General features: G+C 43.3%; 1 protein-coding gene and 1 long non-coding RNA gene across 2 annotated transcripts in view; both read left to right on the forward strand.

Annotated features, from left to right (window-relative positions):
• The window catches only part of LOC311000608 (peptidase inhibitor 15-A-like), a gene marked incomplete at both ends in the record, with an annotated part of 92114 nt that overhangs the window by 54966 nt on the left and 15728 nt on the right, over positions 1-21420 (forward strand). The gene's annotated exons all lie outside the window — the stretch shown is intronic.
• LOC311000891 lies at positions 17961-19480 on the forward strand. The gene is made up of 3 exons (XR_014596113.1): positions 17961-18050; positions 19012-19152; positions 19395-19480. It is a non-coding gene; the product is annotated as an uncharacterized lncRNA (long non-coding RNA).

A 21420-nucleotide genomic window follows, 5' to 3' on the forward strand; every position in this document is an offset into this window, starting at 1 on the left:
AGACTTATATTAACACAAATATATCACTCACTTCTGCTTTAAGTGCAGTACTTGTGTAAATATAAATTTATATGTTTTCACTGTACACATCCCTTTCTTGTAGGTCTGTCATGATTACAACAACAATGTCTCATGAATATCAATAGTGGGATAAAGGCAGGATAAAAAAAATAGACTTTTTTTGGTAACACTTTATTTTAACCTCTTCATGCAGGAGCCATTTTTGGCAATTTCCGCCTGTTTTTGTATCACTGCAATTAAAGCTTAATAACCACAGAAGTACTAATCCCACAACTATGGTTTATGGCTTAAATGAAAGACAACCTTTGTCCCTTTACATCTATATGTATAAAATATTGAATTGAGTCATTCCATAAAAAAATGGGCTTCTGAAATTACTATTTTCTTTTGAAAAAAAAAAAAAAAACGAGTTTGAAATTTTTGGTGAAAAGGTGATATATCAAAATCCTAATTATAAAACAGGTTGAATTTTACATATATGGTCCTTGTTACACTTGTAATAAGAAATGCCAAAGTGGCCTCTCTCTTTGCACAAGCATTTCTTATTACAAGTGTAACAAGGACCTGTAAGTACACCAAAATACACTAAGTATTTACAATGTAAGTACATGTTATTACATACGGTTACATAGGTAATTACACTGTAATTAATTAGGTCGATACACAGGAACAAGGACCCCTTAAAATAAAGTGTTACCATTTCTTTCCAATATTTACTTACCAGAACTGGTGATCAACAACACCCTGTAGAAGCACAGAGTGCCAACCTTTACGGTTGAAATAGTCAACATGACTTTCTTCGGGTGCAATGATGGGGATGTGACTCCTGTCGATCGCCCCAGCACACTGGGGGAAACCCCACCTCTGTCTGAAGCCTTGCAGCACCTCCTGGAGATCGTCTCCCTGGGGTAGTTTAATGTAGTCAGGCATGAGGACATGATGCACAGCTTTGCAGAAGTCATGGACAATAGCGCAAACGGAGGACTTTGCGATGCCAAACAGGTTGGCCAAGGTGCGGTAACCCGCCCCCGTTGCTAACCAGTATAGCCCCACTCCGACTCGCTTTCTCAAGGAGATGGGTCTCCTCAACGCCATGTCTTGTCTCGAAAGTCTCGGGGAGAGGCGCTTACAAATGTGGTGAAAGGTATTCCTCGACATTCTAAAGTTCTGGAAGAAATCCTGCTCGGTGTAACCAGCCACATCCCGATCCCACCACTCCTGGCTCCGACGCCGCATCCAAATACTCCTCTGTACGGATGTTGCCGCTATTGCACCGCATAGAGCCATCATTAAAATATGGATTTTCTTTCTCCTCTTCCTCCTTCGTGATATCACCCGCTCACAAATTTGCCGGCTGCTGCCACACACAGTTTTTAGCATTAAGCCATACAGTCCTACGGTTGCCATTGCCATGGTTGCTTCCGTAAACACCGTTGTGGCGTGATGTCATCAATGATCAACTGCGCATGCGGGTCACTTCAGGAGCTTGAGCTGTTCACACAGCAATCCATAGACAGGCCACATTTAAAGACGTAATGTGAACAGCCAAACAAAAAATCGGATTTGAGCAATAAATCGGAATTGAGCATTAAGACCTGCGGTCTGAACGTAGCCTTGTTGTATATTCTGTGTTTTTCCTCTCTTAACCGTCTCATTTCAGTTTTTGCCGGTTGGCAATCTGGTGCACCCGCTGTTTCTCTCTGGTGCTTGCTCACTCACTCACTCGATGCGCATATGTTATAAAAAAAATAAAAAGGAAAAAACACAGATGCGCAAATTGAAATGACCTACTGTAGTGTAGACTGACCACAGCCGATCACAGCTTGTCGTGCCACACATGTCACGGCTATGAACACAACTACGGGCTTTTTTTATTTATTTATTTTTGCCGCGGTTCTGACCGCATCGGGTCCAGGGTGGGGGGGGGTTGGGGGGCGCGCTTATGGTCACCCCCCCCCCCGCAACCGCAAAATCGCACCCTGGCCGTAGTCCTCGCATTAAAAGACAGACAGTCATACCATAAAAGCAAACAGATAACAGTGTAGACAAGGAAAAAAAAATGATAAAAATGATAACAATACCATGTAGCTAGGTGCCGCTGCATAGTATTGCTATCTGCATAAACATAAAATAAGACACAATATTAGCAGTAATTATTCAATACAAAAACAAGCAAACAACAAAAAAAAGATAACAAAACAAAAAAGATTACAGGTATTGCACAAAACCTAGATAAGGGATTAAGCCGGGATATGTTGGTTATCCTGGCTGAATTTAGCCTCAAGTCGGTTGTTCAAAAGCAGGCTAAATCTATCCTGGGGCCTGTTGTTCGAAACCTAGATAAGGGATTAAGCCGGGATATGTTGGTTATCCTGGCCTAATTTAGCCTCAAGTCGGTTGTTCGAAAGCTGGATACCTTTATCCTGGTCAAGTTACTATGGTGATTTATTCTCTGCAGCTAGCCTGCTCCAGACCAGGCTAAGAGCCAGGCTAAGTTGATTCTGTTGTCTTTATCTGTGAAGTCAGCAGTCACTCTGATCAGAAATCAATGTGTTTCATACAGTTATTCCATGTTCTTGTACATATTGGCCTGATATCTAAACAAATAAAATGCATTAACAATAATCAAAAAACATGAAACATTTATTAGACTTTTTTTTTCATAATTAGACCTTCAAAATTATTTTTATAAAATATGTTACAAAATACATTGGGCTAAATATTGGTTGAGGTAAGAAAATAAGAATAAAATTGGGTGAGTGTGAGCAGCCACCTTCCAAATAATTTATAGACCTCATCATTGTTATCGGCAATTTATTGAAGCACCAGACTGCATAATGTTTTAATATTTAATAAAATTTCACCTTTTGCACTTTTGACCATGTGCTGTATAAACTTTACTTTAGATTTGTGTAATGAATCAACTTCCATTGCTCATCATTAAGGCAAAGTGCACAACTGTTAATTTGTGAAAGGAACTTGAGAGTTGTGATTATAGTTGTGGATTATTAAATTAGTCCGCAGTTGTCCGCTGCGCTCTCTCTGAGCTTTACGACAGCGATGGTGCTTTTTTTTTTATTTTTTAAGAGAGGTGTGTCACGTCAGCATTAAGATCTGCTGTTGATTGGAGGAAAGTGGCCACACCTGTCCTCTCATCGGTGAATCTGTGATCAATCTCTGTGGTCTACTGACGAGAGAATTAGTTACACCTGGCTTGACAAAGCTGCTCCTTCTCAGCCTGGCTCGGCGTTCCAACAACCAACTAAACCAGGATGGACTTATGAGACTTTGTCCAACCTGGCTTTCCCACTTATCCTGGATATCTTTATTCTACTTTCGAACAACAGGCCCCTGGTCAAGTTACTATGGCGATTTATTCTCTGCAGCTAGCCTGCTTCAGACCAGGCTAACAGCCAGGCTAAGTTGATTCTGTTGTCTTCATCTGTGAAGTCAGCAGTCACTCTGATCAGAAATCAACGTGTTTCATACAGTTATTCCATGTCCTTATGTACATATTGGCCTGATTTATAACCAAACAAAATACATTTACAAATCTGTGTCCATCTATGATATTTCCTATGACCACTAGTAGCTATACATCACTGGCTTCTCATAAAGAGCAATGGAGCAAAAATGGCATATAGATTTATTTTTATTTTTTGTAAAATGTTAATATATTGGCCTAAATATTGGTTGAGGTAAGAAAATGAGAATACAATTGAGTGACTGTGAGCAACCACCTTCCAAATAATTTATACACCTCATGTGAACATTGTTATCAGCAATTTATTGAAGCATCAGACTGCATAATGTTTTTATATTTAGCCTACCGGTAATTCATTTTCACCTGTTGCACTTTTGGCCATTTTTGCTGTATGAACTTGTATTACTTGTTATGTACTTAAAGGTACGATATGTAAGAATGTGGCCAAAATTGTTGCTGCAGTCAAATTCAAAACACAGCAGCGTGTTGTCCCCCCTCCCCTACCCACCAGACTCCAGGTTGCCAGACAGCGACACGCTAACCTCCGCTCTGCTCACTCAGTCAGTCTCAAAGCAGAGTAAAAAGCTAAATATTCATCAACAACCTCACTGTTTTATTGCTCTGACTCACAGTAACTACGAGCGGAGTTCACGTCACTCAGGTGATCTGCAAGTTATTGTTACATTCACCGCTCCGACGCTGTGTCTGCAGCGCTGACACACACACACGCACGCACAGACACGCACACACAGACACACACACTGTAACCCCGCATCTACCGGAGCCGTAGTGCGTGTTAATCACGCCGTAGATGAGCCAACATATGAGACGTCTTACCGCAGAATAAACGACGAGAGCCGCTCCGGTTCTCCTCCACTTTCTGACGTCGGATCATAAAACATGACGACCGGAGACAGGCGACCTGACCGGGACAGACTCCTCTCATGAACCGCTCCACACGCTCACAATCACTTCATTTACTATCGGCTCCATTTCGCCACATTTCCTCCCTCTTTTCTAACTTTCCCTTTGTAATTCTTCCCTTTAGCTTTAGCGTTAGCAGCAGCTCAAACTAACTAGGCTACATGCTCACAACAGCAAGCTGTGTAGCCTATTAAACGACAGAGCGACAAGCCGCTTATTTCTACCGTGTGATATCAAGCAAATATGACCAATAACCGATAATAGAACACAATCTTTTTTATCATGATCTCGTTTTATCTCCCAGCCGTATTTGCAGCTCAGTGGAAGCTAACTGGCAACCCGGAGGCTGAAATGCCACAGACGCTGTGACAGGGAGAGAGCACTGGGTGGCGACACAAGCCAACCATAGAAATTCAAAACATAAACATGATTTGCGGTCCGCAAAACATTTTTTTTAATGCGAATATCTTGGCTGTAGGATTGTTGTTGGTGAGTTCAGTATGTTATATGAACATTATTCCTGAGTCTCTGTTACATATTAGGACGATTTTACAGCCAGTTGCTTTAGATTTCTTACATACTGTACCTTTAAGATTATAAGGAATTTGTGCAATGAATCAACTTCCACTGCTCATCATTTAGGCAAAGTGCACAACTGTTCATTTGTGAAAGGAACTTGAGTTGTGATTATAGTTTTGGATTATTCAATCAGTCCGCAGTTGTCCGCTGCGCTCTCTCTGAGCTTTACGACAGTGTGCTTTTTTTTTTTTTTAAAGAGGTGAGTCACCTGACGTCAGCATTAAGTTCCTGTTGATTGAGGAAAGTAGCCGCACCTGTCCTCTCATCGGTGAATCTGTGATCAATCACTGTGGTCTACTGACGAGAGAATAAGTTACACCTGGCTTGACCAAGCCGCTGCTCCTCAGCCTGGCTTGGCGTTCATGCAACCAATTAAGCCAAGATGTGCCGACCAGTCAAGCTGCGCTTGCTCAGTTATCCTGGATTTCTTTATTCTACTTTTGTGCAATACCCCTCATGTAGCTAGGTGCCGCTGCATAGTATTGCTATCTGCATAAACATAAAAGAAGACACAATTCTAGGTGCAATTATTCAATAGAAAAACAAACAAACAAAAATATAACAATACCATGTATCTAGGTGCCGCTGCATAGTATTGCTAATAGACAGGTGTCACACTTTGCCTCAGGTATGGGTAGTGGATGGCCTCTGACCCGGATTAACATGAGAAGGATGGCAAGACACACTTCAGGTTTACAACATTTATTCACCCAAGTGGTTCAGTGAACAATAACAAAGGAGACCAATATATTCTCCGCAGAGACAGTTGTGGGCCTACTCCTGAGCACCTCAACAGACTGGCAGCGTAGAGAGGACTGAGCCTCAGTTTACCCCCTTTTAACCACTTGGCCCCTCCCACTAAATGGGCCAGTTGACAGGGGGGAAAAAGGATTTACAAACAATCCCTGTCTTCAAATAATTGTTATGCAAACACAATAACAACAGCATGGCTTTAAATACAGAACATAAAGTTATCTTAATGTCTTGTGTAGTGTTTTATTAACATCTTTTGCACTTCCTTAGCAAAAGTAGAAGTAGAGATGGTGGCACCCAGTCAATCAGCCACAACTAGTCTCAGGTGTGTCACCTTACCCCTGTGTGGTGACTGGGAAGCAGGTGGAGTGAATTAAGGACACCTTTGATTAGGGTTGTTCGGTATACCGGTACTAGAGTGGTACCGGGGTACTGACACATTTAAAACGGTACCATACTGCGCTTAGATGGGACCGGTACTTTCATTTTGCGCCGCCGGCAGCGGTGAAGTCGCTGCATTGTAATTTGAGCCGCGGCGAGTGAGTCACAAACAAGCAAGGTGCTTTTTTTTTTTATTACCGTTACAGCGCCACCTGTCCATGTGTCTGTGTTTATGTATGTTTGTGTGTGTGTGCGCCAGCACGCGCGAGAGAGACGGCCACCACAGACTCGTTAATTAATGCAAACACTGCTGGTTGATACGTTTCGTTTGTGGGGAGCATACGTCAGTCCGACTTCTCAAAAGTCCGACGGCTCATTTCTCCGACTACCCATTCCACAGTGTTATGGTTAGGTTTAGGGTAAGGTTAAGGATTAGGGCTACTTAAGTCGGAGAAGTGGGAGGTCGGACTAATGGACGCAAAAATAAAGAAATGTATGGTCGGACAAATGGGTAGTCGGACAGACGTCATGCGCCCTTCGTTTGTACCGCGGATCACTGGCTGCATGCTCTCTCTCTCTCTCTCTCTCTCTCTCTCTCTCTCTCTACGCGGAGATGAATTAACGGAACGATATTACGTTGATGGGGGGGTTTGTGTTTGAGTAACATGAACGTTTGTGTTTCATTCTATAAACTACTGATAACAATTTCTCCCAAACATTACAACTGGTCAAAATAACAAAAAAAGATGCAGTGTTTTCAGACCTCAAATATGCTAATGCAAATAAAACAAGTTGATATTCATTTTTAAACAGACCACTAATGTTTTAATTTAGGAAGAGTTCAGATTAATAGATGGAAATTTAAACCTGCAGCAGCAGTGATTGTTTACTGATTTACTGATTATTTACTGATGCATATATTATAGTTCTAAGATTTTCTATTAAAATAAAGCCAATAATGACATTTTTGTGTTCTCTTTTTATTTGGAAAAGTACCGAAAAACATGTTGGTACCGATACCGGTACCAAAATGTTGGTATCGTGACAACACTAACTTTGATGTTGCTCATGTTCTCCTCACAAGTGTGCACCCTTGTCAGGAGTCATAGGTCATCAAAGTCCTTACAGTGACAGTGAGGGCTCACACTGTCACAACAGGTAATAGCAAGGACAATCAGAAACATTAAAAATAAGCAGGGGAAACAACCTGTGGGAACAGCAGACAATGAAATATATACATGCATAACTAAAATTTTATGTTGAGGCTTTTCTTATAGGCTGCACTCTGCATGGCCTTTAACCACTGTTCTTTTGTCAGTGTTTCAGTTTTGGGGCAGTATATTTTGCCTTTGTACTGGCTGTGGCCAGTTTCCATAGAGCTAAACTTCCCACACCTCCTGCAGACATTTAATGGGGCTGACTTATTATATCTGCGTTTGGTGGGTGCAGCTTTGTCACTGGTATGTTCATTGGCAGTGGTGGTACAGGGTGTTGAAGATGGGACAGGGCAAGGGAGCAACAGCCGCATCCCTGGCATGACAGGTGCAGGTGGTGCTGCAGGAAACAGTTGCCGTTGTGCAGCTATGGGCCTTGGAGTGATCTGCCTGGGCCTTGCTCTAAACCCTGGCTGGATGTGGGAGGCTGGAGGCTGGATGGAAGTCGCTGGAGGCTGGACTGAGGTGACTGGAGGCTTCCTGAACCTGGTTCTGGCCTGCCCTGCTGTACTGGGTGGCATTGAATATGAATGCGGCAGATGTTGGTCATGATGCTGTACAGGCACATCCTTCTGTGTTAGCAGGCAACAGAGGCTCTGTTGCCACTGGCCGTGCCTCTGGGAGCTGCAAGCCTTTGAGCAGAAGACCAACCTCCTGAGCCTTCAGGCGTTTATTGTGCCACTGTATCAGAGTGGTTTGGTTCACCTCTACTGGCTGAAGGTTGGTCTGATCTTTGACCACTCCATTGCAGAGAAGAAGCTGTCGAATTCTTCTGTAATCTTGAAGAATGAGAGACCATCTTCACAGGCTCTCTTTCCCTGTTTTCTAGGGCTTTTATGGATTTGACAGAGCCTGATAAAGATGGACTCTATAAGTAGGCAGCAGCTTGGCCACTGTGCAGGGGAGCCCTTTGAGCCCAGGACACACCTCTTGGTGCTCTCCACTCCAGGGGTGAAATCCAATCCCTTTGGTGATCTGAAGCGGCCAGTCAAAAGCCTATCCTGGTGTCGAGCAGCATACAGGACTCGCTGCCTGTCAAAATCCTCCAGGTTCTGCCACAGACTCACTATTGTGTAGGCCTGCTGGTTGCTGAGGGCGCAGCTCCACCAGATACTCTGCCAGTGCATCCACTTTATCGATACCTGGGATGTTGTGTTCATCCACAGCTTGGAGAGGTGCAGGAGCCTGGATAGTGGCTGGAGGATGGAGAGCAGGTGACGAGTGGATCAATGCTGCAGGGTGGCTGGTCGCTACAGAGAGGAGGGTGGCTGACGAACAGGGTGAGATATAACATGAGAAGAAAAAAAAACGATGAGGAAGAATAACAAAAATCAAAATTCAAGAGACACAGTAAGACAATTAACACAAACACCAGAAGATGAGCACATAGTTTAGGTGAATAAAACTACTAGATGGCCACAGAGATGCTGAGAACAAATGTTTGCCCAGCAAAAATATGAGAGAATACAGAATATACTGTAAAGTGTTTTTTATATAGGAATAAATAGCATCATCTGAATTATGCAATTTATCTCAGCAGAAGACAAACGTGAAATGATGTCAAGGCTTGTATGTTTGAAGGTTACTTATTTTAGTCTGAAATAACCTGAAACAAATTCTTTCTTTCTGACTGCAGGAATTGTGAGTAAGTATTGTGTAGAATGCCTCAACCGATATTTTAAGGAATATGGTATCCCAAACTGTCACAGGTAAAGAGGTAAGGTACAAACAGTGTGACTGTTTATTTTGTTAATTCTTATTAAATCTTGTGAATCACTGCTTTAGAAAATGAAATACTTAATTATTAAGTGAGAATGCATTTATCCAAATGGTTAAGCAAACCTTTTTAGTGGAATCCAACTTTAAAATGGATCCGTAAGTACTTGTGATACTAGCCTTGATATCCTCAAGCCTGTTGAGGATATCGTGGCTGTACACAGTCAGAATCCACTTGTAGGTGGGGACCACTTCAGGCTGTGGGGGCTCCTGGAAACATGGTGGCAGCAGGCAGGGGTTCGCCATGAAACCAATGCACTCAGAGGTGTACCTGGCTACCCGCTGGAGCCACTCCTCACTATGGTTCTCCTTCAGCTGGCGGATGATGCGAGCGGGCCCATTCCCCAGGGTTCTCTCTCGCAGCAGGCGGATGACCCGTATGTCACAGGCATACCTTAGAAAGATTATTCAAATAAATGATTCTAGGAAATATTTTTCATGATGGCAAACAACAATTTCAGTGTGTCACTCACTTGTGTGTGAGGATGACTCTGAACTCAGAGCGGTGGACTAGGTCCAGCTGCTTAAGGATGTCCTGACTGGTTGAAATGTAGCTGGTTCTACACCTGGTGCAGATCAGGGTCTCAGTCACCAGGTTGTAGAACCGGTCTATGTCAAGAACCATTCCTGTATGTGTGTGGGATTTGTTTGTTTGTTGTTTTAAGTTGTAAATACTCATAATAAAAAACTCTTAATAGCAAAGAACCATCCTAACCCTCCTGTGCAGACCTCCCCCTGCAAGAGGATGCTTAGAGCAAACACTGTTGGTGCAAACCAACTGCATCTTCCAGAGTCTATAAGGCATCCACACCAAGAGAGGGTGTGAGAAAAACCTGTCTGGTGTGGGAGCCTGGTGGTAAAGAAGGGCTGGTGGTGGAGGGTAGTACCAGAGCTGCAGGTCATCGCGCAGCTCAAGCTTTCCACTTGCCCCAACTCGAAAAAGCGCTGCAGCCACCCACTTTTGGTCCTGTTTAGGTAGAGTCTGTGGCCACAAGAGTGGGAGCTGTGTTGGACCCTCTGGCTGAAAGGGCTGAGAAAAAATATGAACATATGAAAAGAAGCAGTATAGAAGCATAACAGTACAAATATGACAAGCAGGGAGAGGTGTGCTTCTTTTGGAGGGTAAGTAAAAAAAAACAACAACAACAAAACATCAAGGTGCTCTTTGGTACAGGGGTAAATTTGTGCAAACAAAAGGAAAGTGATCAAGTCACTTTTGAGTTACAAAACTTAAAAAGCATTTATTAGAAGCAGTTAATACATAGAGTAAAGAGTTAAAAACACACCTGCCTTGCACCGCTGTGAGGCACACAGCCTTCCTCAGGGTGACAAATCAATAATGAGACATAGGTGAAAACTATGGAGGTAATAGCAGGAAGTGACATCATAAGCTCATGGATAAACAGGTGACTTAAAATAAGGGGGGGAGAGGAAAAAAGGTGGAAAATAGGAGAAAAAATGTGTAATTAAACACCAAAGTTGGTATAGACCTGAACGGTGTATTTGTACGTTACATGTGGCTAAGGTTTTCACTGTTCAACTCTTTACTATGTGTTAACTGCTTGGGCTTCTTAACTTTTGTACCTCAAGAGTGTCCTGGTAGGCTAACTTTCCAGTTGTCTGCACAGGGTCATTCCTACAGTGGGTACTAGTTTCATTTGGACGTTTCCCTCACGGAAAGCGTGATTCACGCGTTGCGTGAAATTGTAGGTCACATTGTAGCCACTAGGTGGAAGCATCGTACTGAGATGCAGCTCAAAAGATTTTGGGGTAATTCCACGTTTGACCACAACGTAGCTGCAATGGAGAGTGGCGCTGTTCATAGGTCATAGGTACTTCATTTGCAGCTGTGGTCGAGAGAGCTAGAGAGTGGATGGAGAGAGGGACCGCTACGCCGGTCAATCAGATCAATGTTGTTTTTTTTATTGTTTCACAGTGGTTACGTTCAACAGGATCAGCGGTTCTCAGCCTTTTGGGGGTCCCCTGCATATTTTTGATCTCTCCTGTAGCCTGGTCGGGCTCCAAGTTTGAGTAGTTTGAGTTCTGCAAGTTCTGGTGAATGTAACAATCCACTCACAGCCCACGACCGCTACGTCTGTGCCAGCAGCCTGGACCCGATGCTGCTGGACTCACGAGCGGAGCAATAATGCACATCTGTCAGCAGCTGCTCTTGAAGGGACAGATTAGATGCTGATTTTGTTAACAGTGACTTTGTTGCATCCAAACATTTAGCATATCTGTCGGGTGCTGTCTCTTATCCGGTACAAAGTGGGAGATGACAGAACTACTTAATCGAGGGAAAGCTACATTGTTGCGAGTCGATCTCCGGCCGGCGTGTGCACATGCACTAAGCCTGTGAATATTCTCGTTTGTCCCGGACTCCCGGTTATAGTTATCTCAAGGAAATTTAAATCGAATGCAACTGGACTTGGTTATTTGTCTAGGAAGACGTTTCAGCCTCTTGGATTACAAATTACAGTTGCATTCGATTTAAATTTCCTTGAGATAAGTGCACACTGTTTCTGCTGTCAATTCGGTCATAGTTCATTTGTAACCTAACGTGTTTTCTTCATTCTTCATTAGGCTAATGTTAACACTAGAGCCACCCAGATGGTCTCACACAGGCGTGTGTGTTTTTCTTACGTAAATGACTTTGTTTACATTAAAACTACAGGTCTCTCAGTCCGTGACTTTTCCATGTGTGATGGTTTCTGAAGCTTAGGCTACAATTTACACAAATGAAACATTCGATTTCTGGGCATTTATACCTCGGGCCGACAATAGCTTATTTTTTTCTTCAATTATTGTTTTTATCTACAGTATATTTATCATAATATGCCCAATTCGGGAGGGAGAGAGTGCCGCGTTCACGTTACATAATGTAACAGTTTCCAGAAAAATACAAAACAGGATATTTATTCATGTTACCCTCTGTTTAGGTAGATAAAGGTCTCAGTCACATTTGAATAAAAATAATGCAATTAGGCTAAATATCATAGGATCTTTTTTTTTAAAGATAGGCCTATTTTATTTTTAGTTCCATAATTCAGAGATGATTTTCATTTAACGAAATGAAACGAAACAATGAAGCGAAGCCTACAGTTTTGTCCCCCGGCTTATGAAAAGTGTGAGGAGAGGTAGCTACTGTAAGAACCGGTTTTTCTAAGCTGACTGAACAGCTGTGTGAAGTTCTGTGGGGGGCAGGGCTGTAGCCTACTTGAGTGAAGTATCCACAAGCACACCTATAAATGAAGGTGCTAATGTCTCGCTGATGTGTCTATTAAAGGGATAGTTCAACATTTTGGCAAATTGGCCCATTGCCATAATCGCTATAGTCATAGCAATAGGTTCATTACCTTTAATTGTCGGTGTAAGCTATTTTTAGAACGGTGGAGCGGAGCGGCAGGCTGCTCAGGGCTACGCTACGGAGGCTAAGGGAATTTCTTGGTTTCCCTCATCAAACTCATCAAATACACAACCCAACAACTCAAAAACGCTGTCGTAGACAAGTTGTGAGATGCACATTCACCACGCTATGAGATAATAACACAACGTTATGAGACGGAGCTGTTTTAGAGGGAAATTCATGCAAAACCGCTGATGCGCGTTGCGTTCAGGGACAGTTTTTCAGCAAGCAGACTCTGTATTTACCCTGTATTTACCTCGAAAACGGCTCCGTTTCGTAACGTTCCATTATTATGCTCCACTCCGCCGTTCTAAAAATAGCTTGCACCGACAAATAAAGTTAACGAACCTACTGCTATGACTATAGCGATTATGGCAATGGGCCAATTTGCCAAAATGTTGAACTATCCCTTTAAGCTGGTCCTACAGACCGCTGCATATAAACCACACTAGTGATTTTCACCTAGCCTCGCTTTCAATAAAACACACACTGGCATTCTATAGCCTAATTGCAATCAGTGAAATATATGAAATCAATATAAAACACAATTTAATATGAGAGTTGCTGTTGCTCTAGTTTAATAGCGCTGCAGCTGCATTTGCCGTGCGCCCCTGTCTGTATGTGAACCTGTGTCTGTCTATGTGCAGGCAGAGATCAGAGATGGTGTTTTTTTAATAATCATGTTAGCGTTTCACCAGCTCTCCTCTCCGCCAGTCAGCCTCTCAACCTGCCGCCTCTCTCGCGTGCGGGCGCACCGCACGTAAACACACGTGAGACGTGGTGGACACATTTATTTATTTATTTATTTTTTCTGTGGGAAACACTGATCAAGCTGTGCGTACGCACAACTCTCCGCAATATTCCATTGATAAATCACACCGGACCCAAGAATGGTGCGGACATGAACACACCTCATATTCCACCCCCAGAATGCCTCAGCAGCACAACCATATATGGTCAGCACGTGCATAATTAAGTAGCCATGTGCTCTCTGTGGAGCGGCAACATCAAAGACAACACCCAGAATGATGCTTCGGCGGACCTGGCCTGCCCTCGCTTTTGAGGTCGGTTGTGAGAAAAATGCCTGCTGTGCAGACAACTGTGTTTTTTTAAAGCACCCCTGCATTACACAAACACACACATACGGTATATGTAGCCGCACATTTAGGCTATATCAGTGATCATAATAATGATGATAAGAGAAAATGCATTATTCACTAAAACTGCACGTTGGCATCCCAGACTGAAATAAAATATTTGCTTACAGTGAGAGCTGCTCTACTAAGTGAACTATACCTTTCTTGCGTTACTAATGTTATTGTGTCTCGAGTGTTTCAGAGTCGGCCGGCTGTAAACCAGCTGACCCCGACTGACTTTTGTTTTTTTGCGGTCACATCAGCACGGCTGCATCTTCGGTCGCGGCTGCTGTGGCCATTCATCCAAAACATGGATGAATGAAACCTATATCCACACATCTTGTAGCCTATTTCTATCGAGGGAAAGTTATTTCAGGATATCCTGTTTTATCGCCCAGCCCGAAAGTGACATAGGCTATTGCCCGTTCATTCATGAGAAATCATCCAGCTACACTCTCAGTCAAACAAGGTGGGGAATGAACACTACTGTACAGTAGTTGGCTCATTTTAAAAACACACCGGCAGCATCGCCCACTGAGTTAATTAACTGCTGTGTAGAAAACCACGCTATGGTCCATAATCGCGGTGCAGATGGGTGTGTTTGGAGCTGACAAGAGGATCGATAAAAGAGAGTGAGACGTATAGCTGCCGTCGTTACATTTTTCTCATTGAAAAACTATACTGTATTATTATTATATTGCATTCCCCATTCGTGTTCACTGCTCCGTGCTGCTGTCTTATGGAGGCGATCTGCTGCTCACAGATGCCACCTGGCGGTTGTTTGGGCACATTGCAGCTTCTGGTGAAAACACAATTACTCCTCCACAAAAAATCCGCGTGAGCCTCCCGTGACTCACGCGTGAATCTCGCGTGAAACCGTCCAAATGAAACTAGTACCCACTGTATGTTCCCACAGCCCTATGTTCCCACAGCCTTATGTTCCCACATTTCTAACTTTTGTTGTCACTGAAAATTAGGCCCTATGTTCCCACAGCCCTTTGGTCCCACAATTGGTTAGGTTTAGGCAATGAAGAAAAGAGTTAGTTAAGTTTAGTAAAAAGACCCGATAGAGGCTAGACAGGCCAGATAGATAGAGTCCAGATAGGTAGAGAGAGTCCAGTGGGAACATAGGGCCTAATTTTGAGAAAAACCTTAGAACTGTGGGAACATAGGGCTGTGGGAACATAAGGCTGTGGGAACATAGGCATGGACCCGTCTGCACTCTGCACTAAATACTACAAATATGTTCAGGAAAAAAATAGCAGTTTACCGGGTTCAACATGGGAGCTGCAGCTGGCACTGGCTCATGTGGAAGTGGTGCCGGTCTCTTACTCAGTGGTGGTGGGGCAAGGAAAAAGGAAGATGGGGACGCCGGGCAAATCACTCGCTGTCGCCCATGCCTTTATGGGGCTTTTTGGTCATAATTTTCTAGAGAAAAACAATAACGACAATGCACAACTTAATCTAGGAAACATTTGTAATATGAAGCAATGAGAAAACATGCGGCTTCTACTACTTCTACTACGTTAGAGCCTAAAAACGGTGAAAGAAAATAACATGTGTAATGTCATCAGCCTCGTAAACCAGCCTCTCGCGGAAATGCACTTAATTTCATTTCGACGGAGAGTCTGGCCTCATTCCCGCTGTAAGCGTTTGGCCTGAAACCCTCAGAAGGCCGAGCCAATCAACGTTGCCGCTGTGATTGACACAGGACGTTGGCCAATCAGGGACCGATTGGTGCAAAGCCCCGTCACTACACCAACTTGCTGATTGGCTGTATGGGGTTGTCTGTCAACGCTACTACTCCCGCCCTGCTCCCGCCTACCCCAAACACTTACAGGGGGAATGAGGCCAGACTCTCCGTCGAAATGAAATGAAATGCATTTCCGCGAGAGGCTGGTTTACGTGGCTATAATGTCATAGCAACCAACCAAACTTCCTATCACAAATCCTCCCATAGCAATGCGCACCAGCAGAGGTCGTTAACATTAACGCTGATGGCAGTGGTCAAAATGAGAAAAGACTTTAAATAAAATGTTATTCAATTCAAACTAGACAAGAAAATAGATATTTTACGTGCGCACTGCTTCCAAAACTCTGAATATAGCGGTAAAGACGTAAAAAGAGCGGGGGCGGGATACGCTGTACGTCCCTGGTAGCTTAAACATAGGAATCGGGATCTGATTGGCTGTTCAAAGTTGGTTCTTGTCATTTTATTGGTGGAAAGCAAAGATGGTCTATGCAGTGTTATTGGCTTTCAAATGATTGACTTTGACATTTGATTTGCTCCCAAAAGATAGACGGCGCTACATGATTGGTTTCCAAATGTTGAGATTTGTGATGTGATTTGCTGTGATATGGACGAGCAGCTTTGCGGTACCGCAATTTCGGCATGAAACCTGCTGTTATAGAGGCTCTGAAGTGGCACATTTGGAAACATTCAGATAATAATTCCACATGACAAAAATTGGAAAGTGAGCATAGCACCTGGCTCCACCTGAGATTTGTGGGTGGCATTTGGCAATTCCTGCTTCCCCCTCTGGAGTCTTTGTTGTTTCCACAGAACAAGTGGGCTATTTTGGCATGAAATCTGATATGGGGGCTCTGGAGTGGCACACTTGGAGATACTCAGGTAAAGACTTAACAGCCTTGTGAACGCTACTCTCTGCCGAAACCCGGGATTGATCCTATACGTTTCTGGGGGTCCACATCAACAACAGGCTGGACTGGAAGGACAACACAGATGTTGCAAAACTGAGAAAATATGCTGTGCTCTACCTGAGATTTGTGGGTGGCATTTGCCAATTCCTGCTTCCCCCTCTAGAGTCTTTGTTGTATCCACAGAACAAGTGGGCTATTTTGGCATGAAACCTGCTGATATGGAGGCTCTGGAGTGGCACACTTAGAGACATTCAGGTAATGATTTCACAGCCTTGTGAACGCTACTCTCTGCCGAAACCCGGGATCAAACTAGGGAACTTTAGATCTTCAGTCTAACGCTCTGTAACTATTCAGATGCTGTTTACAGCTCGTCTCTATCATAAACGGTTCAGAAGATATTTCATGTTTTGTAAAACATCTGCAGGTGTTAGCATGCTACTACGTTCGGTTTAGCATCGATGCTACGCTTGGTTTAGCATCGCTGCTACCACTTAGCTTAGCATCCGGTCCCGTACTACGTGATTACACGTGGCTACCCTTGTTGTCATAAATGCACCATTCAAGGACCCTCGGAAAGCAGAGAATCTCACGATTCAGATGCAGTTTACAGCTCGTCCCTATCAGGTTCAGAAGTTATTTAGCCTAATGTTGTGCTCCTCTCTAGAGGGTTAAGTTGTAAGTCAACTTTAATCATAATTTATGTGCCTTTCCTCAATTATCTGGACTATGAAACTTTGGGAGATTGTTTTTTAATGTAATTTCTTTGAAATTAGCAAAACATTTTTTTCTTTCGCCAGAGCGGGTCACATACCATTTATGGAGGGTACACGTGTCATGGCTCAGTGGGTTCGATGTACATTCGGGTGTAGGAAAAGTTTTCTGTATGAGTGGCCACTTGCGAAAACTAGTTAAACCTTGGTTGATAGTTTTGTTGAGAGGATTACATTCAATTTTACTGACATCTTTTCACTCTTTGTGAAAGTATGTAGACTTATGATTTCCCAGATTTTTTTCCATACCACATGACAAGGTAGAGACAGCCTAAGATAAAGTGAACAACTTGATATAATGGCGCGATACTGTAACTTTTGATATTTTATCTTTTCAGCAGTGCAGAAGATACCTTTGCCATGTGCTTTTATGTGGCTTTCTACTCTTTTTCTATTCAGGTGTTTTTTGTATTTTCTTTTTGTGTATTTTATTCCCTTTGACTCTTGATTTGACTCCTGGAATGTATGTGGTTCTCAGTAGTATGGTGTGAGGGTTTAGGCGTGCTTTGAAACTGGCAGTTTAGGATTTAGCTTGAACCAGGTGGTTTACAGTAACATATACCTTCCTTGAAAGTACATTGTGAGAAGACGAACTAAAATAATTCTAAATATAACATGATTATAAAATGTAACTCGGTAGAAAGCTGCGTTATGGCCATTCAGTAGTCACAAAAGTAGTGCCAGTTTCTTCTAATTACAGTATCTTGGTTTTAAAACAAAAAGAAAGATGGGATGCAGGAATCGGAATTTGCAAATTACACTCCGAGTACGTTATTTGGTTATGTGCTTTCATGTAAGTGGAATTAAAACATTAAAATGAAATGTGCCGTGAAAAAAAAAAAAGGGATTCATGGGATCTAACGGTACCCTGCTTCATTTGAAAAACACGAGGCAAATCAACGGTCGACACCACAGTGAAAACCACTTGGAGGACTCAATACGCTGGTAAGTAGAGCGTTAATATTTTATTTAATATTGACCCCGTCTTCCTACACACAACTTTATAGGGTGTAGGTATTTTTAATACTGTCACCAGCTGCACCATGCTGTTGTAGGCTACGTTAGCTAACTTAGTTTACAGCTTTCCACAAAACTGCTCAGCTAACACACGGTTCATTCAGCTAAGGCACCGTTTATACAGCTAACGCCACCTAAAATGGACGCAAAATGGGTAATTTATTCATCATTAAGCACTTCACATCATGCTCAGACATGGCGAGGCTTTTCATCGCGCATGCTGAGCATACGCGGGGTGTGTGTGTGTGTGTGTGTGGGGGGGGGGGGGCTCTGTTTCTGTGGCTGCTGGTTGAACGTTACTTGGACGAGGGCTGCATCCGTGGTTATAAACGTGAGTGATTTCTGTACGGCGCGCGTGATGTATCAAGTGGCCGGGCTCTCATGTGACGCCGTAGCGGCGCATTCACAGCTGCAGGGGACGACGTGCTAACAGCTAACAGCCGTGCTACATCAGCTGATTGAGCCTCTTGCAGCCGCGGATCGGCTCACGTTAACGTGGACTCGGTACGCTCCTCTCGGTCAGCTGGTGAAGCAGCGGTCTGAGGAGCATGATGTCCGTGACGTGCCCCGTTATGCGCGATGAAGTTGTGACGTTGTCAGGTGATGAAAAAGACACCTGATCACGTGTTTATGGAGTATAAAAACTGATTTAAAAAAAAAAAAGATAAACGATGCTTAGCCTGGCAGTGGGGCAAGTAAGACCTGGCCAGGCTTATAATACACTGGGGGAAACCCTGTAAGCAGAGAATTTATGGCATAGCAGTGTACATCCTATTAAAAATTATATGGAACAGTCTTGCATCTTATTCATCTCATTACAACTCTTTTTTGAGTGCTGAATGACAATAGATTAGACCACTTTTTTTCTCTTTTCTCATCTCTCTTTCAGGTTAGCGCAGAATTTCTGAGGATCATCACACTGAATCTTGAGCTATAATTCATGGCAATGTTGGACTTCAATACACCTGAACTGCTGAAGGATGGTGCCGCAGGAGAGAGACGTCTGACCCAAATGAGTGTTCTACTTCAGGTATTAAAATGTATTCTCGACCTATTCAATTTCTGCATTAACTGCTTTAATCATAACTTCACCTGTCTCATTCACATTTCTCTCCTTTAAGTTAATTACATACAATACATCTGTATTGGCTTCCTCCTCCTAATGTCAATTCAGTTGAAATGTTTGACATGTTAGTACTGTATTTCCAGAAAAGCAAAACTTAAACGCTTAAATAAGTCTTTCAGCAACTAATAAAATGTAATACTCTGCAGAGTGGAATCCCCATTCAACGGACGCGGGAGGTTGTCATCTGATTTCTGATCAACCATCTGGAAGAAGATGCCAGTGCCTTGTTCAAGGACATTGAGGTTAGTATAATACTGTATTTAAAGCAGAAGTGAGTGGTCCGGTCGTTTTCGCTAATGCTGCGTTCCAGGCAGGCTTTTGAAATCGTAAATTACAGCTTCAAGTCACAACTTACGACTTTGTAGCGTTCCAGGCAACCCACTCGTGTTTTTCCGACCTGTTTTACCGGTGAAAGTCACTATAACGGCCACTCGTAACTTCCGACCGGTGAACTCGTACCAGATCGAACTGGTACCACTTCACGGTCGGAAAAATACGAGTTTCCTTGAACGCACCATAACAGTCCTCGTCGCTACGTCACCACATTCACGGCGTTCCTTGGCTGCACACACAGCCCTGCATGCCGTTCTCTCTCCTCATTGGATAAAAACTGTAGGATACGATAAATGTTTTCTCTTCGGCTCAGAGCAGAGCAGAGTGACTGAGAGACCCGTGTTTCAGTCCAAACACTCTATGTAAGTGATTGCTGTCGGAAGATATAACTATTTAAGACTTATATTAACACAAATATATCGCTTACTTCTGCTTTAAAGCAGAAGTGAGTGATCCGGTCGTTTTCGCTAATGCTGCGTTCCAGGCAGGCTTTTGAAATCGTAAATTACAGCTTCAAGTCACAACTTACGACTTTGTAGCGTTCCAGGCAACCCACTCGTGTTTTTCCGACCTGTTTTACCGGTGAAAGTCACTATAACGGCCACTCGTAACTTCCGACCGGTGAACTCGTACCAGATCGAACTGGTATGACTTCACGGTCGGAAAAATACAAGTTTCCTTGAACGCACCATAACAGTCGTCGTCCCTACGTCACCACATTCACGGCGTTCCTTGGCTGCACACACAGCCCTGCATGCCGTTCTCTCTCCTCATTGGATAAAAACTGTAGGATACGATAAATGTTTTCTCTTCGGCTCAGAGCAGAGCAGAGTGACTGACAGACCCGTGTTTCGGTCCAAACACTCTATGTAAGTGATTGCTGTCGGAAGATATAACTATTTAAGACTTATATTAACACAAATATATCACTCACTTCTGCTTTAAAGGGATTTTTGGGATCTTTTTACATGAAGCTGTATGACATCCTTATTAGTAGTTATGTGCATCAACAGTGACTTTCCCCCGACTGCGTCGTGTGAGCAGAGTTCCGACTGGTTTTGGTGTGGACGATGCAAGTTTGGCTAGTTGGCTGGGGTCACAAAAATAAAGCGTTTTGCTTCTCAAAACCATATGCGTTCAAAAGAGTAATAATTTGCATCACAAAACCGTTATCCATGAAAAAGTCTGACCTCACAATCACCAGGTGCTATTTTCTCTCCCTTTGTATCACTGTGCGCTGCCGCCTGTAGATAGCTGTGCACGTTTCCATCACTTGTTTAACGGTGCTTGGATAGTTAGAGGCAGAGAGAGAGAGGAGGGACAGGGAAGTGACAAGCTGAAGTTGGACAGTAATGCAGCACAGTCCGCGATGGAAGATCAGCCCGACAAATGAACACAGAATATCAGACAATCAGCAATTGAGGATGATTTGTTTTTCTTGCCGTTATAAAACATATAGCGAGCCTACACACCAGCCACATCCACTGTGCTCTGGCTCAGCTGACCGGTGTTCAGATGGCAGTTAGAACTAGCAGAGGCTCCTCTGACAGCTGCTGGTGAGCCGCAGGTGAGCTACAGGTCAGCTGGCTGGAGAATGTAGCGCCATTCTATTTTTTTTTTCAGCAGCAATGTCCTTGCAGGTGATGCACTATGTCTGTCTGAGTACGTTTGTCAGTCTGATCTTCCACCATGCACTGTGCTGCATTACTGATCACCCGCCACCCTGTCTTCTCTGCTCCAACTCCATCTGACGAAGTTCAGCATCATATTCAGATTCATTAAGGTATCCCTTTGGCTCTGTGCTAAAACAAGGGATAGCTTCATCACTTATGTTTACGT

This window comes from Trachurus trachurus, assembly GCF_905171665.1.
Source record: "Trachurus trachurus genome assembly, chromosome: 17".
Taxonomy (NCBI): domain Eukaryota; kingdom Metazoa; phylum Chordata; class Actinopteri; order Carangiformes; family Carangidae; genus Trachurus; species Trachurus trachurus.